The sequence below is a fragment of the Suricata suricatta genome, chromosome 1, assembly GCF_006229205.1.
Source record: "Suricata suricatta isolate VVHF042 chromosome 1, meerkat_22Aug2017_6uvM2_HiC, whole genome shotgun sequence".
In the NCBI taxonomy this organism is placed as follows: domain Eukaryota; kingdom Metazoa; phylum Chordata; class Mammalia; order Carnivora; family Herpestidae; genus Suricata; species Suricata suricatta.
The window spans coordinates 36,869,142-36,892,379 of NC_043700.1; the positions used below are offsets into that span (position 1 = coordinate 36,869,142).

General features: G+C 38.0%; 1 protein-coding gene across 1 annotated transcript in view; it reads right to left on the bottom strand.

The window, feature by feature from the left end:
* SLC20A2 (solute carrier family 20 member 2) overlaps positions 1–22,714 on the bottom strand; it is a 105,101-nt gene extending 82,387 nt beyond the window's left edge. The window contains exons 1-2 of the mRNA XM_029936599.1: positions 19,075–22,714; positions 17,824–17,928 (exon numbers count right to left, since the gene is read on the bottom strand). The gene's annotated coding sequence lies outside the window, so the exon portion shown is untranslated. The remainder of the gene's footprint in view (positions 1–17,823; positions 17,929–19,074) is intronic.
* Positions 22,715–23,238: the final 524 nt, after the last annotated feature.

The window sequence follows — 23,238 nt, forward strand, 5'->3', positions numbered from 1 at the left end:
GATCTTTCATTCTTATAAAAATATAGAAGAGTAACTGTAAAGGATAAAACTTCTGCTGAGCATTCCTTACCACATCTAGTGCACCATATTTCCACCCTTTCCCCAACCCCAAGGATTTCCAGACTCCCCCGAGCAGGCTGCGGTTTGCTCACTCACTAGACTCTTAGGGAGCTTCTTAACCTGGTGCCCACACTAGAGAAATGAGGTAAGAAAGGCTCCTACCTTCTAAGGAGTTCAGTGTGTGTGGAAGACAGATACACACAAGTAATTATGACACAGTGCAAGGCCCAGGACAGACATCTGTACAAGAGTAGGCTTGCAATTCTCGTCAGGGCTTGGGGGAAGGTTTTACAATTAAAATGACCAGGCAGAGAAAGGGTGAAAGGCATTTCAGGCAGAGCAAGCAGTAAAGGCAACAGCTCAGAGGGAGGAAAGAGCACAGCAGGTTCTGGGAAGAGCAGAAGCAGGTATCCACAGAGCAAGAGATGGGAGTATGAATGGGAAAGGCAGAAGATCGGGCTGCAAAGGTAGATCAGCCCTGGGTTGTTGAGGTCCTTACGTGCCGTGCCAGCAATCTCATCCATTATCCTGTAGCCCTGATGCTCTTAAGTCTGCCTGCACACTAAAATCTCCTGGGAAGCTTTAAAACAAGATAGTGATGCCTGGTATTTGTTAGTATCAATTAATTGGTCTAGGATGGACCTGGGTATTTTTTTAAAAAGCTTCCCATTAGATCTAGTATGTGGTCAGGAGGAGAACCACTGCTGTAGGCAACTAGGAGTCAACACAACCATCTAAGAAGGTGGTGATATAAAAATATTAAAACAAAAACAAAACAACCAAGTTAACTAGCACCAATGTGAAGAGATCACGGGCACAGAGCCTGGGGGAGGAATTCAGTGTATAGGCTACTGGATACAGGCTAGAGATAAGAGTCTAAGCCAGGAGCTGTTAACATTTTGTGGGTCACTGACCTGTGTGAAAATCAATGATAAAGGCTAAAGCCCTCTCCTTGAGAAAAACACATATATGTCAAAAAATGTATATATAATTTCAAGGGATTATGAACCTCTTTGATTATGATAAATTCAAATTAAGAATCTGACCTAAAGGCAGTGATGAGAAAGAGGAGAGAAAGACTTCTGAGGTAGAATCAACAGCATTGAGGACGTTGAACTGAAGGGAAAGAAGAGGAATTAAGGATGACATCGCCACTTCTGGCTCAGGTTATAAATAATAAATGTGTACTGTGCACTCACTGAAGCATCAGCAATCACACTAAGCAGCTAACATGTATGCATCTCACTGAATCTTCCCGATTCTATAAGACAAATGGCTGCCATACTAATTTTATAATTGAAGAAACTGAGATTCTGAGACAGACATTAAGTAATTTGTCCAACACCACATACAACAGTAGTAGAGCCAGAATTTAATCCGAGACCACACGACTCCGGCGCTTGTGGTGTTAGCCTCTTCGAGGACTACCTCTGGCGAATGGTCCCCCTGGATGAAAAAGAGGAGTCAGGAGGATGGAGCAGGGGCAGGCTGAGGAAGAGGGAGGGGCGGGGTGACAATACCAAAAAACTAGTTCTAGAGAGCTATGTCCGAGAGTCCAAGACATGTGGATGACAGTATCTGTTGAGTCAGAAAAAACAGAAAGATCACGAGGTGAGTGCAGAAGATACAGAAACAGAACTGGGACTGAGTTCTCCTCATGCACCAGCACCCTGCTTCCTCACGCCACAATCAGCACCATCGCTCTCCTTCTTTCCTTTGCACGTTAGGAATCAGACACGGGACGTCAGGGCCCTGTGAGCAGTGGAGCCATCTTAGTCCCTAACCTAAAGGTCTAGGGCACTATAAAAAGGAGTGGAAACCATGGTGCCCTAAGTGGCAGCAGCCCCCAGCCTCTTATAAAACTACTAGTGAGTGGGAGGAGCACATGGGTGGCTCATCTAGCAGTTGGGTAGCTGACTTGGGCTCAGGTCACGATCTCGAAGTTTCCTGAGTTTGAGCCCCGTGTTGAGCTCTGTGCTGACAGCTCAGAGCCTGCAATCTGTTTCAGATTCCCTGTCTTCCTCTCTCTGCCCCTCCCCCGCTTGCACTCTGTCTCTCTGTCTCTTTCTCTCTTTCTCAAAGCTAATAAAAAATTTAAAAAATTAAAAATAAAACTGTTAGTGGGAGACACAGGGTTTGTTTTCCTAAAAACATTTACATAAGTCTTGACAATATTTATCCATTTCCATAACAAAAGGTGTTTTGAGTGAAATATTTGAGAGGCAATAAGAGGTGTCTCGGTATTAACCGATTTAAACAAATACTAAGAGACACATTTCCACAGGGTAGTATGCAAACTAGGGGGCACACCTACTTAAATGATACAGCAAGACACAAATTCTACCTAATGATTACCATGACCTGGGGCAAAATCCAAACAATTAGTCTAATGGAGGTAGTGTGCCTGCTTCCCAAGGCCATGGAAGTGGTGAAATTTCCTTTTTTATTCTTTTTGTAGCTTGGAAAGAATGTGGTTTTTCTTCTCTCTAAAGTAACAAGAATAAAACTTCAAACCACACTCACTGTACAAGTCTAGACTAGCTACTTCAGACTTTAACAGCAGAATAATTTTTACATCAGTTTCAGAAAAAACCCTGTTACAGTTCAATGTTTCAGCACCTATAATGACAAGAGAGTAGTAGTCTTTGAGTCAAAAACACTCCTATAAACGTACTTTTAAAGAGTCTACAATATCATCCTGGAATGTCCTCTACTTAAAATTAAAAAAAAATGTTTTTAAGGTTTATTTTGGAGAGACAGAGAGAAAGAGGGAGAGTGAGCGAGTAAGGGGCAAAAAGAGGGGGTCAGAAGATCCGAAGCAGGCTCTGTGCTGACAGCAGAGAGCCCAATGTGGGGCTAAAACCCATGAACCGTGAGATCATGACCCGAGCTGAAGTCAGACGCTTAACTGAGCCTCCCAGGAACCCCAGATTGTCCTCTATTTTAAAATTAAAGTACCTGAGAGAAATATAAAATTCCAATTAAAAGAGTTTTGAAGTCCTGTTGTACAGCCTTTCACTGAGAACAGCAAAACCTTCCACAGTCCTATCCTAGTCACCCATCACTGTGCTTAAAGGGCTCCACTGGGAAGTCAGTGTTTTCTAAAGCAGCCCACCCCATTACTGGAGAACTTTTATCAAGTCAGAATCCTTTGCTTTGTTAATTTTCATTCATTCATTCATTCAAACATTCACTGAGCACACGCTGGTCTTCCTATTCCTTAATCTACAAGGTTGCTGCCACTGCTCTTTTATACCCTCTCCTTTACGTCCAACAACCACAAGCAGTGGTTCCTCATGTGACGTCATTATCTCAGTCCATCACTACCCTGTCTCCCTCCTTTGCTCACGTCTCACCTAAAATGTGGTTTTCAGATGCAAACACAATTCATCAAATGTGGTCTAACTTGCTCGTATTTTTAGCAGCCACATTAGAGAGAGAGCCCAGACAAGCCTGTGGGCAAACAAACCCCCAGCTCTGTCATCTCAGGTGCATCTGAGATCGTGCTCCATGCTGAAGCACTCTTCAGCTCCCACAGATGTTTATCCTTAGTATCTTCCATCTTTTAGGACACTGTTACAACCTATTCGGGTTATGCTCAGCCTGGGTCTGCTAGCTTTGCTACTAGCCAACTCTCCCAGGCTTATGTCATCTGGAAATTAGAAAAACTATTTCAATCCAGATCTTTACAAAAAAAAGACTTTGTGATTAAAAATGTGCCATCAATGGCAACTCGAAGTACTCTGCACTTCTCTAGACTGAGCACTACTGTCTGATACCTGTATTATCAATTTTTAACCATTTTGAGGAGCAATAAAACCCCCCTTGACAATCTGATGTAAGTCATAAAGTGTACATTTATATACAATTTTTCAATCAGTATCTATGAGGTGGCTCATAGACCCCATGAAGCCCATCTGTTGGCCTCCCATTAAGGTGCCCCACCTCAGGGATTCTAGGACTTATGAAAGACATTTCTGGCCAATAGGATTTATTAATATCCATTTCTTAAATAACTGATTCTCCTATCTAATACCCAGTTTAATATCCAGGAGCCAAATAACTGGCAATCAATGGACATTATTAACTCACTAATAATTCTCAAGACCAGAGAAAGTACCCAGAAACTAAGAAATCTGACCAAAACCAAACCATGGATTATAATACTTTACAAACAAAAGCACAACTACCTCAGCTTATATACACAAAGATATGGGTTACACCACTGTTTGTAGCAAATTTTTACAAGTGTGTGTGTGTGAGGGGGGACATTCTAAATGTCCCTTCATAGGGAAATGGCTCAATAAATCATGGCATATTGGAAAGGTAATTCTTAAAAAAGAAAAAAAGAAAGAAAGAAAAAGTAATTCATTTTATGGAAACAAGAGTTAGATCTATATTGACTTGGGGACATATCCATGGTATACTGAGGAGAAACTTCAGAATAATATATAGAGAGTGATCCTATTTTAAAAACAAAAAACTCACAAACCTTATGTTGTTAAACATACTTTTGTGAATCTAGAAAAAGGTATGGAAGAATTCACATCCGGTTGTGAACACTGGTGGGGATTAATGCTTTCTGTCTGTACTCATCTGTGCATACTTTCACTTGTTACAAGTAAGTATCACTTTTGCCAAGTAAAAATCAATAGAAAAAAAGAAAAACTAAATAGGGCTGACAATAGGATCTACCAATAAAAACGGACATCTTTCACCCAACACCCCATGCAGGTTTTCTAAGGCCTAATTTCCCAAAAACTGTCCCACCCGTACTAAGCCTGGGATGAAATCTAACTTCCTTTTGACTTTTCAATGATTTCAAATTTCTCACTGTTTTTGGGTATTTGATTCCAAAGACAGGCACTCTTCTGTTACACATATTAAAGCTGTTTTATAGTTTAAATATGACCACAATTCACAAGTGTGGCTTTTGCCCCCCTTAGGAAAACAGACATTTCGGCAGAGCCACAAATAAAAGGTGTGTGGAACTCACATTAGTCCAATACATAAAAGATGTATGCACACAGCACAAAAAGTAACAAATTCTAAGGGGAAGAAATATGAGCACAGAGGCCATTTCTGTTGCATCAGTGGTTCTCAACCTTGGCTAAACAGTAAAACTACCTGTAAACATTTTTTAAAATATCAGTGCTTGGGCACCACTTCCAGAGTCCAATTCGACTGGCCCAGGAAGAGATGCTTGTTTCAGTCTAAAAGTTCTCTAGATTATTCAAATGAGCAGCGTTAAGAACTACTGCTTTCTACAGTTCATTTCCTTCCCTTCTATCAATTTTTACAGAGCTTTCCCTTTATCAGTTATTTCAGGGCTCATGGATGTATTTGGGGAAGCCAAAAGTGATCAACCAGCCAATTTCTGTCCACCACACGTAATTTATATTGTTCTTCTGATGATTTTTGATGCCCAACTTCAATAACGTTACCAAAACCCATGGTTATCATCATGAGGAGCTCTTCACGTGTCAACACTACCTGTAGCTTCGCCTTAATAATGACCTTATTTATTATTAATCTTGGAAGACAATGAGTCTATAAAACATCTTAGGACTCCAAATATTATGTTGGAAAATAAAAGTCCAACATTACTCGACTGATTCTTTGAAATATCACTGAACATTAATTAATGAACTGTCTGATTTCTGTGCTCATCTTTACAGGTATTTTAAAATTTCAACATCTACCCCATTGCAAAGAATTGATAAAAAGAAAAAAACATTACTTGAAATATCTCCCCCCATGCAAATTTAGTATCTGAGAACCGTAAAATACCCATGAAAAATGTCAATACAAAATGAATGGGATTCACTAACAAAATGAAATATTTATTTCATACATGTTATATTACAGTACAAAAAGTCAGGATTCAATACTTTGGACTGGTGCTGCAAATCACACAAAAAGATTTTAAAACAAAAGACACTGTATAGTGTTTTAATGGCTGGCATTAAAAAATAACTACTTTTATGTATCTACAAATGATATTACCATGTATTTTCAAAGAAGCTTACAATGGTCCATTTAAAGTTCTGATCTAGGAACTGTACTCTCTAGCATTTACCCCAGTGAAATGAAAACTTAGATCTACACAAAACACCTGTACACAAATATTCACAGCAGCCTTATTTGTAATAACCCAGAACTGTAAACAACACAACCATCCTTCCCCTGGACAAGTAGTTAAACTGCGGTGCATCTGCAGCATGAAGAGAACTCAGCAATAAAAGGAACAAGCTATTTGGCACACAGCAACAACTTGAATGGATCTCACAAGCACTATGCTGAGTAAAAACAAGCCAATCTCTAAAGATCACAGGCTGCATGACTCCATTTACATAATATTCTCAGAATAACAACATTAGAAAGCTGAAGAACACAATAGTGATCACCAAGGGTTTGGGGAAATTATAAAGGAGAGCAAGAGAAAACCTTGGGTTGATGGGTGAGGGACACAGTATCCTATATCTTGATTGTGATGGTGGTTACACAAATACATGTAGTCAAACTGCACAGAACCATGGGCACCACACATGCGCACACACACACACACACACACACACACACACACAAATGAGTGTGTATAAAACTGTAGAAATCTGAATAGGCTCTGGATGGCACCAATGTCAATTTTCTGGTTTTGGTCTTGGACTCTGGCTACCTTTGGGGGAAGCTGGGGGAAGGATACACGGGACAGCTCTGTATTTCTGCAATTTCCTATGAATCTGCAATCATTTCATGGTGAAAAGTTTTCTCAAAATGAGAGGAAAACAAAAAGGTGGCTACTTATTTAAGACACATACACCATTTCCCCTAATCTACGTGAAGGTATAAACAAGTAAAGGGGAAAGATGTAATAAGGATGGCTGGAAAGAAGCTTGAATAACACTTATGGAATACTTATTATGTGCCAGGCACAACAGCTTATCCCATTTAATTCAGAAATCCAATGAGGTGACTGCTGATTAATATCCCCACTTTTCAGATGAGGAAACTGAAAGAAGATAAGAAATTCAATCAAGATCACATGCTGGCAGGAAGGAAAGATGTCAAAATTAAGAAGAGACAATTTCAAAGAAAACAGGATTTGAAGAAAAAGTATCATTACTATATCAAGAAAAGGTTTAAGAAGTAGCTTAAAATAGGTAGGATGCTACAGAAACAAATCACAGCACACACTGCTCAACACTCTGTCCTCTAAGAACTTAAATTAGCCTAGGATGTAATACACATTAGCCTAGGAAAACTGAATGCACTTGACAGAGTATTTGCAACTGATTATTTTTTATTAATCTTTCAATTTTTGCTTAGAATGGAGAAGAAAAGTAACAATGATTTCTCCTCTTTAAAAGATGTCCACCGAATGAAAACAAGTAGATAAAGGTGAACCAGAATTCAGAAATAATACAAATAGGACACGCAAAACAGTAAGAAAATTAAGCTGATTGACTATAACAAAGCCTATTCACGAAAGAAAACAGAAAAGCTATAATACCATCAAATGCAAGGCAGAAAAGTCTAAATTAGGTTAGAATAAAACATGAATCTGCATATAATGAACAATATGGGTTAGCAAGATGAATATTTATTTCCAATAAAATGGTTTTAAATTAAATTATGCAGTTAAGATTGGTTTCATTCTGGCTTAGAAAAAGCAGAAGGAAAATTTCAGCCCCCTTTTTCACTCCATCTTCAATTTAGATCATTGAATATTTTAACAGCATGTCAAAAAACAAAAGCAAGCCCAAGATAAATTCAATGCAAGTAAATGAGTATCTAAGAGAAAGTTTCTTATTCTGGTTGTAAAGCCTCTGAGACAGGATTTTTTCCTAGAGGAAAATAACATTTCAATTTGAATGTTAAAGATCCAGTGAAACCCCAAGAAAATACAATATTTAAAATATTGGAAGTATTAACCACTCTTTTAAATTGTAGACATTCCACGTAGTGTGTCACTTGAAGTAAAGAGAACACCTGCATTCGGTTCTGCCTTTAGGATCATCTCCGAGATAAAAGGTATTCTTTCCTTTTATCTTTTTTTTTAAGTTTGCTTATTTATTTTGAGAGAGAGAGAGAGAGCGAGCGAGCGAGCGAGCAAGCGAGCGAGAGCGAGCACAAGCAGGAGAAGAACAGAGAGAGAAGTAGAAAGAATCCCAAGCAGGCTCCGGACTGTCAGTGCAGAGCCTGATGCCAGGCTTGAACCCATGAACTGCGAGATGGTGACCTGAGCCAAAATCAAGAGTCAGATGCTTAACCAACTGAGCCAGCCAGCTGTCCCTTAAATTATCTTTTTTTAAAAAATCTTTTTAAAATGTTCTTATTTAGAGAGAGAGACAGAGACAGAGACAGAGCACAAACAGGGGAGGAGCAGAGAGAGCGGGAGACACAGAATCCAAAGCAGGCTCCAGGCTCTGAGCTTTTAGCCCAGAGTCCGATGTGGGGCTCGAACTCATGAACCACAAGATCATGACCTGAGCTGAAGTCAGACACCTAACTGACTGAAGCACCCAGGTACCCCAAATTATCTTCTTAAAAGCAAATGAAAATGCAGCAATGAGGTCAGTATGTTGGTTCTCTTAGAAGCTTTGTAAACTTCTAATTCAGGAAGAAACATGCAGGAATCTTACTTGACATTCAAAAATCTCTGCACAGAAGCAATGGAATAGTATGGCCATACAACAATATTCTCATCCATGGCTTTAATTTTTGTAAATTTTTTGTTAATGTTTATTTTTGAGAGAGACAGAGAGCACGAGCCAGGGAGGGGCTGAGGAGAGAGAGAGAGAGAGAGAGAGAGAGAGAGAGAGAGAGAGAGAGAGAGAGAGACTCTGAATCTGAAGCAGGCTTCAGGCTCCAAGCTGTAAGCACAGAGCCCAACGTGGGGCTCCAATTCACAAACTGTAAGATCATGACCTGAGACTAATTCAGACACTTAACCAACTGAGCCACCCAGGCTCCCCAATGGTTTTAATTAATATGATAAAATCTGAAAAAGAATTCTTGTCATACATCCTTGGAATTTCTTTCTCATGTACAAATAAAGAGTAAAGGAGGGCCAAAAACCAAATGTTATAGTTGGGGGATATCTGTCATACAGTCTTTATGGATTTCTCTGCTCTAAGGAAATCTCATAGGAGGTTAACTTATTTTTAAGGGTAAAACCCTAATATATTTTTTAAAAATGTTTTTTTATTTTTGAAGGTGGGGGGGGGGGCAGAGAGAAATGGAAACACAGAATGTGAAGCTGGCTCCAGGCTCTGAGCTGTTGGCACAGAGCCCAACGCAGGGCTCGAACTCACAAACTGTGAGATCATGGCCTGAGCCAAGGTCGGATGGTCAACCGACTGAGCCACCTAGATTCTCCAGTACATTTTTTATAAAAGCCATAATCTAGGCCATTCTGTATGGTATACAGATATACATTAAAATCTCCCTATTAATTCTTGGGGGATTATGCCAAGGAAATGTATTTTCAGTAATGCCACATTCTAATCAATGGTGAATACAAATTTTTGAAGTTTTACAACTAAATATCCTTCAATAGGAATGTTTTTAAGGTCTGGAGTGCCTGGGTGGCTCAGTTGGTTAAGCGGGAGACTCCTGATCTCAGCTCAGGTTATGATCACACAGTTTGTGAGTTCGAGCCCTACATCAGGCTCTCTGCTGTCAGCACAAAGCCTGCTTCAGATTCTGTCTCCTTCTCTCTGCCCCTCCCTCACTCTCTCTCAAAAATAAACAAATATTTGAAAATTTTTTTTTCTTAATTTTAAGGTGTGATAATGGCATTGTGGTTGTGTCCTGACAAGAGAGTTCTTGAACATACTGAAACTTTGCAGATAAATAATTTAATATCTGGGATATGTTTTAAAACAGTATGGCGGGGGGGGGGGGAGAGTTTAAACAAGACCGGCCCCAAATGGAGAGGTAAAGCTGAATGATGGGGACATTCAGATGAATTACCATGTCTTTTTGGGTCATTGTTTGAAATTTTCCAACATAAAAACTGTGTATATCCTTGCATGGGATATAAAACATACTCATGTAACAAGGAATTCTAAGCAGAAATTCAGGTTCTTGAAATGCTTCTCTTATGGCAAAAATCCCTGGCAAAGCATCTCCCCCAATGGTACTGCAGTTTCCGATTTCTAAAATACAGGGATGGAACATGATTTCTGTGGTTGCTTCCAGTTCTGAAGTTTTTACTCCTTGAGGATGCTATTTTGTTCTTCTGAATGGAGTTTAAATTCATCTTGCTAACTGTCTACAGTAACGGAGTCTATACTCAGAAGGCACAGGTGTCTTCAGAACAAGGTATGATCTCAAAGCAGCTTTTTAAGACCACCAGTGCACCCCGTCATCACTTCTCACTCATCACATGAAACAACGAGAAAAGGGAGGCAACCACAACGATTTCCATAGATTAGGTGAAAATGCCTTCTCTTCAGAGATTTGACCAAGAGTCACAAATCACATGATATATATATATATATATATATATATACATACATATATATATATATATACATACATATATATATTTATAAAAGGCAGTCCCTTCAATACAGCAATTTTTCCTAATTATCAAGCAATATTTTTATAAATACATTTTGAAGACTTCTCAGCACAGTACTGTTTATAACAGTGAAAAATCCAATATGTAGATTTCTAGCAATCAGGGTTTAGTTAAATATGTCATGGTACAGTCTTACAATGGAATACTATGCATTTAATGTAAAAAATAAAGATATTAGCCCACAATGATCAGGGTATCACAAAGGGACACAGGAACCAACTGAAAGACTCCCAATGGCCAAAGCTGGAAAAATTAGAGCAATAAACTTATATTAGACTATAACTCAAAGTATAAATTTATTTAATAAGTAGATGAGAAAGGAGAGAGTAATCGCCTGTATAGAAGAATGACAAATAATGTATACAGATACGCTGCTTCTCCCCTCCAGACGGAACATAACTCTAACTCCGTAAGTATGGGGTGTCTTCCCTCCAGGGAGCACAAGCTGGAAAGTGGAGAAAAAAAGAGCAACTTCACAAAAGAGAAGGCTGACAAATACTACCTCAGCCAGGATGCCAAGGTCATCAACAATCAAGTCACAAAGACAGGATGCACCCTTGAAATTATGTGATAAAAACAGCATTTTGCCTCTGTGGCCTCGCATAGTCTAAGCCCACACAACACCAGTCTACCCATGAGAAAAATATCAGACAAGCCCAATTGAGGGGCAGTCTACAATCTGACCAGTAGGACTCAAAACTGTCAAGTCATGAAAAACAAGGGAAATCTGAGAAACAGTCACAGCCACGAAGAGCCTACGGAGACATGATGACTGAATGCAGCATGGACTCGTGGATGGGGTCCTAGAACACAAAAAGACAGGAGGTAAAAACTCCTGAAAGGGAAATGACAATAAAGTATGGACTTCAACCAATTAAAATGTATCAGTTTAGTTCATTAATTATAACATATGTACCACACTAATATAAGGGGTACATAGTGTGATTAATAAGAGGGGAAACTGGGAACTCTGTACTAACTTCAGAATTTCCATAACTCTAAAATCTTCTGCGGGATGCCTGGGTGGCCCAGTTAGTTAAGCGTCTGTCTTTTGGTTTCAGCTCAGGTCATGCTCTCACAGTTTGTGGGTTCAAGCCTTGCATCAGGCTCCACATTGACAGCATGGAACCTGCCTGGGATTCTCTCTGTCCCCCACAACTTTCTCTGCCCCTCTCCTGCTTGTGCACATGCTCTCTCTCAAAATAAATAAAAATAAAACTTAGAAAAAAAATCCAAAACTGTTCTAAAATAAAAAGTTTATTTTTTTTAAATGAAAAAACAGTAAGATATAAACTTACAATGATGTGGAATGATGGCCAATATATAATAAACAAAAGAAGTGTTACTAAACAATATGCATACTCTGAGCCTATTTTTATTTTAAAAATACACAAATCTGTAATTGTTTTACCAAACTGTCTGGATAATTATATATCAAAATGTTAACCTCTGGGTAGTAAAATTCCTAGTGATTTTCACCACCCCTTTTATATTTTTCTGTACTATCTGATTTTGTTCTTTCCATTAAGCATCGATCACTTTAACATTGAGCCTTCCATAAACTTACAAACTATAAAAGCTCTTTTACTTTGGAAAAAAATTATGCATACAGCACAGGATTAACAGCAGTGCTCCTTAGCCAAAATAATATGCATTTATCAAAGAATAAATTTTACTTTTTCAAGGAAAAATTTTTAGATTTAAGTAGGCTCCATGCCCAATGTGGGGCTTGAACTCATGACTCTGAGATCAAGAGCCCCCATTGACTGAGCCATGAGCCAGCCAGGGGTCTCTCAAGGAGAAATATTTTAAGTTAGTGCAGAAAAGTGAATGAAAAATGGGATTTAATCAGACTTAGCTTAAATTCCTGGTATCACCATTTACAACTGGTAATGACCTTGGGCAATTCATCCTCCCTCAATTTCCTCATTTTTATAGCAGGAAATATGTACTACAACAAACCTATCGTTCAGCAGAAACGTGCTAACATTTATTTACTTATCAATATACACATACATCATATACTATATGTAAGTGTGTAGTATGTAAAATATATTCCACAACATCAAATTTTATTGGGGCATCTGGGTGGCTCAGTCAGTTAAGTATCTGACTCTTGATTTCAGCTCTGGTCATGATCTCATGGTTTGTGAGTTTGAGCCCTGCATCAGGCTCCATACTGACAGTGAGGAGCCTGCTTGGGATTCTCTCTCTCTCTGCTCTTCCCCCCACAAAATAAACTTTAAAAAAATCAAATTTAAAAACTCAAATTTTATTAGAAGAATTATGTCAGTAGCAAAATGTTCAATGTATGTCTGGAGCCTGGCCCTATGGAGGCTCCTTAAGGGCAAGTGTTATTCTTATTGGTATTAACAAATAAAAATCCAAGAAAAACCAAAACACCATCAGGAAAAACTTAGCTTCTCTAAGAACAGGCAACAGTAAAAGACAAACCCTACCTCAGCTCATTATACATCACCTACAGCAATTTCCCAAACATCTCTGCTAACTATTTATTATGGCAATTAAACATGTTACTGTTAACACGCCCACGGACCTGAGATTCATCCAGAGAATACAAGCAAAAGCCACTTTTCTAATCATAACCAGCTTAAACTAAGCCTTGGAATATTAATACATCAAGTCTCCTTTTTATGGAAATACGTTCCCTATTTGTGAATGTAATGTCAATACAAATAAATACCAGCCACAAGATACAAACTAAACTTATTTAAATTTCTTGATTGGTTATACATAACGAACTTTAATAGAGAAGCTTTAAATAAGACATATATTTTGATCTGTAACACAGTTGTGAGTTGGCTGATTTATCTCAATAATGATATTTTTAAATTACCCAGATACAACCCTTACAATACACAAAATCACAACAGACAAGTCTAATCATGCTATGAATTAGTGGACTTTTTTTAACAAGGCCAAACAATGCAGATCAGAGGAATCAGTTTGTTCCATCAAGTGAAAAGTTTACCCAAACTGATTTATCATATGGTCTAGAACACAGAACCTTAAAGACCTATTAATTTAGGAAGAAATCAACCATAAACAAAACAATATCAAAGTACTGTGCCAATATTTTCTACTACATTAGAAAATGCAGACTGTTCAGTTTGGTTCTGTTAAAAGAAGTTAATATAAACACTTTTTAAAATAACAAAAACATACATACAATTCAGAAACTATATTCAGGTTGTTATATATAATCCAGTGTTGGGATTACAACTATACAAAGACTGATTTTATAACATACTCAAGTGTTTCTGTTCCCAATAAGTCTTACCTGAACTTTCCCAAAAGCAGTCATTTTTATAAAGACCTATTCCAATGATGTTGTCACTCTTGCTAAATACTTTGGAAGCCTTTGGCCACTTTTGTCAAATATGTTAACTGTAGCAAAATTTTAAATTCTCAGAGAATGAATTTGATTTATGGAAACAGACAACTGTCACTGAGAACTACAACTGGCAAACAGATCAAATAAACTTCCTTTGGTTATAGGAAAAAGAGACTGACTACAAGGTTTTGAGTAACTTTAGTTTTCTTAAAAACTATAAAAGCAAATTTAAAATGAGAACTTCAAGCATTCTGTGTAGCAATATTATATATGCAATAAGAATATAATCCTGTATCACGTTCTCTAAATTCTAAACTGAATAAGGGACCACACTGGCACCTCCTACATATTATCTCATTTAATCCATAAAACAATCCTAGGTTATCATCACCATTTCAAGGGCAAGACACTCAAATTGAGTACTTTAAATAACCTGCACAGGTAATAAGGGATACACCAGCAATTACATGACAGTAATAATTTATATACAATATACATACACACATCAGTTATACATACTATATCTGATATCTTTTTAGTTTTTAGCCTATACAATTAGTCTGTTCCTAAAAAACTTCTATGTATGTGTATTTTAGCATTTGCCTCATTGTACTGCAATCTCTTACTTATCAATATTCCCTATTCATATGAACTTCCAGAGAGAATGGACTATATTTTGTTCACCTCTGTAATCACAGAATACAATCCTATACTGAGCATATCTACATAAATTTCTTCTTAGTAGCTTACCCATGGTTCTGATGCTATTTTCACAAGCTGCTCACGGGTGGTGAATATTACAGAAACATTATCAGACCATTAGCCATTTCTTCAGCTTCAAGACACCCAATAATCACCAACACAGTCAGAGAAGGCTTAGGTAGAATGTTCAGTCTGATCAACCTCAGTTTGTACTGTGTACTCTTTAAATCCTATTTAAACATTATGTGCTGTACAGGGTTCCTTTTTTTAAGTTCCATAAAGCTGCATCTGCACTTACATAAGTCTACTCCCAGGAGTTCCTATACACTATGGGAAACTCAATTACAGTATAGCTCTATGTTCATAGTATATACAAGAATTAAGGGAAGACATAAGACAACACAAATCATCAGTGGCATAAAATAAAAGCTTGCCAAAAAGCCACATTTTCATTATGACATGACTACAGTGTCCAGAGGAACAAAACCATACAATTTATCTGCTTTCTCATACAAGAAACTAACAGGATTGGATGTTAATGGCATTTTTGAGAATGTTACAGTATAATTATAAAATGATATAGGTTAATATGTAAGGAGACATCAAGTCTCTCAAAACAAAATGCATATTTACAAGATTTGTTTCTTTTTTGTTAAATATTTAGGTTTTGGAACTTAAATGGAAATGTAAAAATACCAATGACCTAGTACTAAAACTAGTTACAGAATTACTGATACTTTTCATTCTTTTAGAGACCTTTTACGTAATAAATGTTAAAGCATGTGGTTTGTGTTTTGTTTTCTTTCCAGTTCTAAACATTGACATGAATTCTTTTCTAGTATTTGCCTTTTCTTCCCACCTTCCACCCAATTCTACCCCCAAACCTGGTAAGGATGTCTTCTTTAATCTTTCAAGACCAGGGAGTGAATTCAAATGTCTGTTATGAACTCTTGAATAAAGAGTTAAAATGACAGTATCACAGGACTAATGTGACTCTCTTTAAAGTAATATTAGTTTTCTAGAATACCAATCTAATTCTTAGAAGCAGAAAACACAGGAAGCTCAATGTTCCAAGAAAAGTTAATAATAATTGATTCATCCTGGCTACTCAGGAAATACACAGCAAGGATCTGTGTTCTATGCAAATACTGACAACAAATCCATCTAGTAATACCCTCCATCCTGGGACAAGGAAGACAGAAAAAAAGAGCTCACAAGGCAAATTCACAAGGACTAAAAATACACAAAGAAAACACCATCAGTTCAGAGAAGAGAAGGGATCAGAGCCACATGAAACACAACAGAGACCAGTGAGCTTGTACTGACAGAAGTAGACTGAGGCAGTGGAAGAGACAAGATCACTGACGGGAGATATGAGTGGGCTGCAAGGAGACAGGACACGAGGTGGACAGAGGGGAGGGGTAAAACAAGCAGGAGCTGGAGATGACAGGAGCTGAATTACCAGAGATAACAACAAAAGACTGGAGGCAGCAGACAAGGAAGGAAGCCTGCCCAAGGAAATAGAGGGTAAGGAGGACAGAAATCATTTTCAACAGGAGGATGAATCATGGAAAAGGCAGGAAGTAGGCAAAACACAGACACCAAGCAAGAAATTCTGGACAGATGAGGAAAAAAAATGTAAAAGTGATAAGTACATAGGGTAGAAAAGTGAAAAAAAGGTGAAGGAAATAGGCCTACTAGGAAAGGAAATATTTCTTAAAAAATGGTTTCTGGAATTTCGTTTTATTCATATAAATTTTAAAATCTCTTTTGCTTATATTTCTTTCTGTTGGGTAAAACTTGATTCATAAGAACAAAGGTTTCCTCAATTTACAAAGAAGAAAACTATGGCTCAGGTCAATTGACTTAGTCACAAAAGTAGGAAGAGTTGAAAACAATAAAATTTACTGTTAGTTAATAATCTTAGTTCTAAGCCACAAACTAATTTTTATACTGACAATGTGTGTATACACATTAACGACTTTAATGACCAATTGCTTCATTTGTTAAGTACAAAAGCTTTCTCTTTTGCTTCATTTGTTAAATACAAAAGCTTTCTCTTTCTCTCAAATTCTGTGCTTATCAGCATGTGGAGAAACCCCTGCTTCTTACTGCCCTCCCCCCCTCCAAGGGCATGGTAAGAAGGTAACATTTACATCAATATTGCTAAAAAGAAGTTTGATGGAGGTTTAAAACAAAGTTAAAACAGTAATGGTTAAAAGATGTTGTAAATTTTCTATAAATGTCTATGGTCCATGTTATTCTGGTCTCCTAGTTAACTAAAAACACAACACAGAGATCATCCTTCATTTCTACCTAGAAAAAGTAGAGGAAAACAAAACACTGAACAAGAATACAAAAATAGAAAGAAGAACAAACCTGAAAACGAATGGAAATTATTCTATTCTTGATCTTAGAAAATAAGCTATGGTAGGAGAGAGCCATACCAGAGGTCTATTTATGAAGCTACAATTCTTATTTTTAACTGAAAAAATATGGTCATCAGATCTTCAGGCTAAAAAATTGTGCAAGAAAAAAGCAGGCACATACAGAGACGGAGAGGAGATAAAATAAGCTGAATCTGAAGCCACAAAGACTGTGAACGAGCAGCAGCACATTATGAAGAAGCAATTCGTCAACATCCTGTCCCTTTAGTGATTAGCAGAAGCTGGTTTCTGGGGCCAACAAGCCACTGAACTGTTCCCATTTCTCCCACTATTTCTCCTATTTCTCTATCCACACAAAAGGAAACTCTGATCATGAGGAAACTCCCAGCTTTTGCAGCAGAGGGAAATAATGCAAATACGGTACACAAAAGCAGCTGGGTTAACAATGGTAACGTAAGAAACGTGTAAGGACATGTGCTAGCATCTTGTCACTCGTATTTTCAGAACTATCTTCTTTCAACTCCTCAAAAGTCCTAAATGATACTGGGGTAGCCTCTTGAAATTTGCCTTCTCTTCACCTTGGTGTGTTTTGCTTTACCATTCTTCCATGATTATCTGAATGAGTCACTTGACCATACAGTCCATTCACAGGCATCATCCACACATTTTTATCGGCTTCTGGAAATGGATGCCGCTCCACAGGCTTTAGGAGACTTCTTGAAGGAACAAACCTGGTTCTTTGGTCTCTACTGAGGACATGCTGAAATTAGGATTCTCTCGCATACTCAAAGATGCCATGGATGGAGGCCAAACTGTGCTTTTCCAGGGAATGATGCCTTAAAAAAAAAAAAAGTTAAAAATCAACCAGATTTTAAAGACACAAAACTCTAATAAAGCAGTACAAATTCTCACATGGTTAATTGACATTTTAGCTAACACTGACAAATAATTGATTCAAATAAAGATTTTTTTTAATCTTTCACTTTAGCTTTAGTCTGTTTTTCAAAAAACTCTAACAGAGCATCACAAAATACTCAATGAAAGTACTGTAAATAATGGGCACCTCCTGAAACTAATATAAACACATCTTAAAATTATAAAGAAATTCTAGTGATTTACATTTTAATCTTTACCCTGGCCAGAAGACAGGTTTTGGAAAAAGACATTATTTTTTGGTATTCATATATTACTTAGAAATTGTATGAACAAGCATGGTTTATAGTCAGCTATAAAATGAGCTACTGAATTGACTTGGAAAATTTCTTGCAGCCATAAAATTCTGAAATTACATACTATCTGGTGATACAATCTTAGTGCCACTGAACCAGTTCTAGGCAAGTCATCTGACTGTGCCCAATTTTCTTATCTGTAAAATACAAGGCTGATACTTAAGGAGGAGGTGGGCACTAGGATCACTTGAGGATGGCTTAAAGTACAGATGCCAGGCACAGCTTTAAGGAATCTAAATCTCTGGGGGTCGGCTAAGACATCGGTTACTTTCATCATAAAGCCGGGTCGTCCTGATATATATTCCTACTTAACCACTGCACTGGATCCCATTCAGGGTCCCGCTCTACAAACCTAAAATGCATAAAATGGGGCAGCAGACATTTCATTAAATTATCCCATATGGACAGAACTAAAATAAATGAATCAGGGCTTCAACTTCTCTTTCCCTAAAACTCTCCATTCAGAGAAAAACCTGAAATTAAGATTAAGGCTAACTTGCCCATTGGATAAGCACTTTGACATAAGATTATTTTAACGCCAATTATTTCTTGGGATGTTTAAATAGCACACAACTGTAGGACAACGTTCATAGTTCTAAACTGCCTCTATGACAGGCCATCCCAAAATATGTACTGACATTAAAATGACAACAAAAGGTCATTTCTTCACTGACTCCTACTACAAAGTACCCCCACGCCAAACAACGGGACCTCCTACCCAGCAGAAACGATCTACAACGCAGAATACTATACCTGCAGAGCGTGTGTCTTCCCTGGCCGCTAACCAGGTTTGTAGCCCATGCTTCATTCAAGGGCACCTCCTCCTCTGATTCCTGGATAGTGGGTGTGCTGATGTATGTGCTCCCCTATCTGCGGAGTCATTTGGATTCAGTGACTCTTTTGATGCCCAACACCCCCAAAATAATACTGTCAGCTCCTGACAAAAGGGACACAAATATAGGTTTTCAGAAAGTACCATTTTTTTCTCATCTTTCTGGATTTTGTTTGCAACCCCTCTTCTAATTTCGCGCGGCTTCTAAATCACTTCACTCCAGGTCTGTCACCAAATCAACAGCACAATTTTACATGTTTTTTTTCCATCAAAGAAATATTACTAGAAGAGGCCTCCTGGCCAATAGTGTTCTGTACTGCCAAAGAGAAGCTGAACAAGTGGATCGAGATTCCACATGAAGGACACAGCACATGGACAGAAGTGCACAAGAAATCTTCAGGAACACTTAGGTTCTGGCACGTGACCACTACTGGGGTTTAAATCTAGCAAGTGTTTAAAAAATAAAGGTAGTAAGATATCAAGTGTCATTCAATATAATATTTCACTTTTATTTGACACTAATAATTTCAACTGTCATTGTCCTACATCCTGGTCAATCACTGTCTTAGAATTCAACAACTATGAAGAGTTGTAATCCTCATTCAGCTTTGAAATTCAAAATTCAGTTTCTTTCCCCTTATTATTTAGTCATTTCAAAACCCAATGTCCCCCGAACCATTTATCAACCACTTCCATTTGAAAAATCCAGCATCGTTTCTGCAGCACAGTCTTTGAAACCTTCTATGCTACTTTGAAATTTGGAAAAGAAAACCGTTTACAGGCAAGAAAGTAGCATCAACTTTCAGATCTCTCTTCTTTGATAAAGAAGAACTCCCCAGAGGGATGACACTGACTTGGGGCTAGACTGCCTGGGCTCATATCCAGTCCCCTTACTATATGCATTGCAATCCTGGGCAAGTGACCTAAGTACCTTGCTGTGCCTCAGTTTCCTCATTTTAAGAAATGGGATAACTGTACCTACTTCAAAAGATTGTTATGACATTCAAACAAATTAACAGGCAATAGCTCCTGGAACAGTATCTGGCATATTTTAACCACTACACAAGCATTAGCTATTATTTTTACTTTGTTTTATTTCGCTACAAATTTTCATACTGTTTCACATGTGTACACAATGTCTGGCCAACTAAGATACTACCTACTTGAAGACTGGAGCAACATGTTGAATATCTATGATGTTTCCCCTATGGTACCTAATATTCACTCAATAAGTAAGTACAAGGCTACGCTGTATATATTATACTGGATGAATAAGGAAACATAGTACCTTTTTAGGTGGGGAAACAAAACACGGAAAAGCTTATTTAACAGCATAAAGGATTAAGGGATTAAAATGCCAAAGTATGTGGTATAAACAGCTAACATTCAATGGGCGTATCATATCTATCATATCGTGAGCTGCAGATTCTGTGGAGAAGGGAAAGCTGGTGTGGTCCTGCTCCTCAAGTTACATGGGATCTTTGGTAGTGAAAAAGAAGAGAGGAGGATTCCAATGTATTTGTGTTCATTCCACAAATAGTTGCTGAATACCTTCCTGCTACCTACTGCTCTAGGCTCCGGAGATAAGGCAGAAAATGACAGAAAAGATTCCTGCACTCTGGAGACTTAAAGGGCACTGCACGTGAGTAAGGAAGGGACCAGAAGAGCTTATCTTCCAAAATGATGAAACAACACTGCTTAGAAACAGAAGCCAATGCTGGCATTATGGTCACTCTGACTTTCCAACGACAAACATACAAAAACGGCTGTTGTGAAAAATTCAGTAACTTTCACACACTGTATTCTAAATGTTCCACTGTTTACAAAGCACATTAAAGGGATGCTCTCCAGATTCCTGGATACAAGTATCACAGAAGAGATTTTCAATATACACAGGCAATACTATTAGAACGATTTTCATTACAGAGGCCACTGGAGGCTCAGTTCCTAAATTCTGCCCAAATGGAAAGCTCATCAATGCTTTGCTGCATACCCTTGTGCTTTGTCTCCACCCCCATCCTCCTCCTCCTTTCCTTCCTTGCTCTACTAGTGGCTGCCCATGGATACCAAGTATCTACTAGGAAAATGCCTGAAGATGCGTGTGCTGACATGAATCAGTTAGTCACAATAGGTGGAAACATTAAGTCCAAAAGAAAATATGTGCATTTTTTCCTTCTTACGTCCTTCCATTGATGACAACTCTCTACTCATCCCCTTCCGCAAAGGAAAGACCCACAGCTAAAGGAACCCTCTTACAAATACTGACAGGCAAAGCATTCCCAACCTCTTCCTCTCCACCAATGGACCACTAGAATCAGGAGACAGGATAATTCTAATAAGCTCTCATCACATTTCCAAGCATGTCCCTCATCCTCTCCAGTCCTTCTGAACCTCTCCTACTTTCAGAAGATGCAAACTGTTAGATCTTACCATCGATGATACTCATTGTTATGCCTATACAAATCATTACATTGTATTTTTGGAAACACAGTCGAAACAAACTTCTTGATTAAGAAAGTCAAAAACTACTCCATTCCAATCACAATGTAAATTCTTAATGTACAAAGTACAGGTCTCCAAACTGTTTATGATATTTAAAGGCAAACTGAAAAATTAGGTGGAGACCATACAATACAGGGAATCTAACATTCTTAACATTCATATAACCATGAATGTTAGACTCACTGTTAGCTGATTTTTATTTCTTTGGCTTGGTATTGGAAAATTACTCTTCCTGTTCTATTGTCATTTGTCAGCCCCTAATTAGGAATGCCACTTAGAAAAAATATGGTGAGAGGGTGCCTTTCAGAAGGGCCATTAAGGCTTCCCCCAAATTTACCTTTTTCCAATGTCTAAGAATGACCTGTTCATTGGGTGACAATGATATGTAATCAGAATTTGGATTAAGTAAAAGACACGGGGCTTTAGAAACTATTGAATACCCAAATAAAGAGACTAATTGCACTTTTATGCGACTTTAAAGACATCTTCCAACTGGAAAAACACATTCATTTACTCTGAGTCATTTTTATATTGCCAACACCCTTCTTCACAAAAACAGAAACGTAAGTAATTAATGTACATACTCCACATTTGGATCTACTCAAATCAAACTCCTGTATTCACAATCTCTGAGCAACCTATGCCTATGCAAACGTTATCGCAGAAGATTAAATAATAAAGCATGCATGTACCTTTTGGCAGAGGCCTGGCAAACAAGTGCTCAACATTACCCATTATTAGTGTTCCTAATTTTCCAACTTTAGAGTCAAACTAAATGGTTGTAAGTTATTTATATGTATATATGATAATGTATATACAATACATAAAAGCTAATATGTATTAATACTCTAAATAAAGCTAGTGTGTTACTGTACCAAATAATGTTCTTCATCCAGACAAAGATGAGCTTAATTGTAAAAGAATGAGCCACAAAAAAGGCAGAGAAAACTTGCGAAAGGATTTGGGTTAAATGTAGGCTCCTAACCTCTGCTTATTAAGGATACAACCTCAACAAGGTCCAGTATGAATTATAATTAGCAGTCAGCTGATCCTAGAGAAATAGCTCAACATAAATAGTTAAGACCTCAAGCGAGCGGACAAGTGGCCATTTATTCGCAAGGTTGTTACCAACCACTGAAATCTGATTACTTGGACACTGATGCTGAAATCCTGCATAAATTCATTAACTGTCTTATGCTAGAAAATCCATTTTTCAAATCTATTTTCCAAGGAAATCTATTTATACATTTTTTTTAATACGCAAAAATCACTTCAACCGACCATACGCGGCATCCTGGGCGCATCCAGTTTTTAAAACACCTCAACCATCTCAGCCACACATCATTTATTAACACCGGGAAAATGGAAAGACAATGTGGAAAGCACATGCTTTCTTAACTATTAAGACTAAAAGTAACTCCACGCCCTCATTACGAAAAAAGAAAATCTTCGTGTTCCCCAGCCTAACCCCGATTCGTGGGACAATCAATGCACATTCCCCCCTCCCACGCTGACAATCACGCCCGGGGCGCGCCGAAGCGGGGCGGGCAGAGGCACGGAACTCCCGGGTAATGACCCGGCCC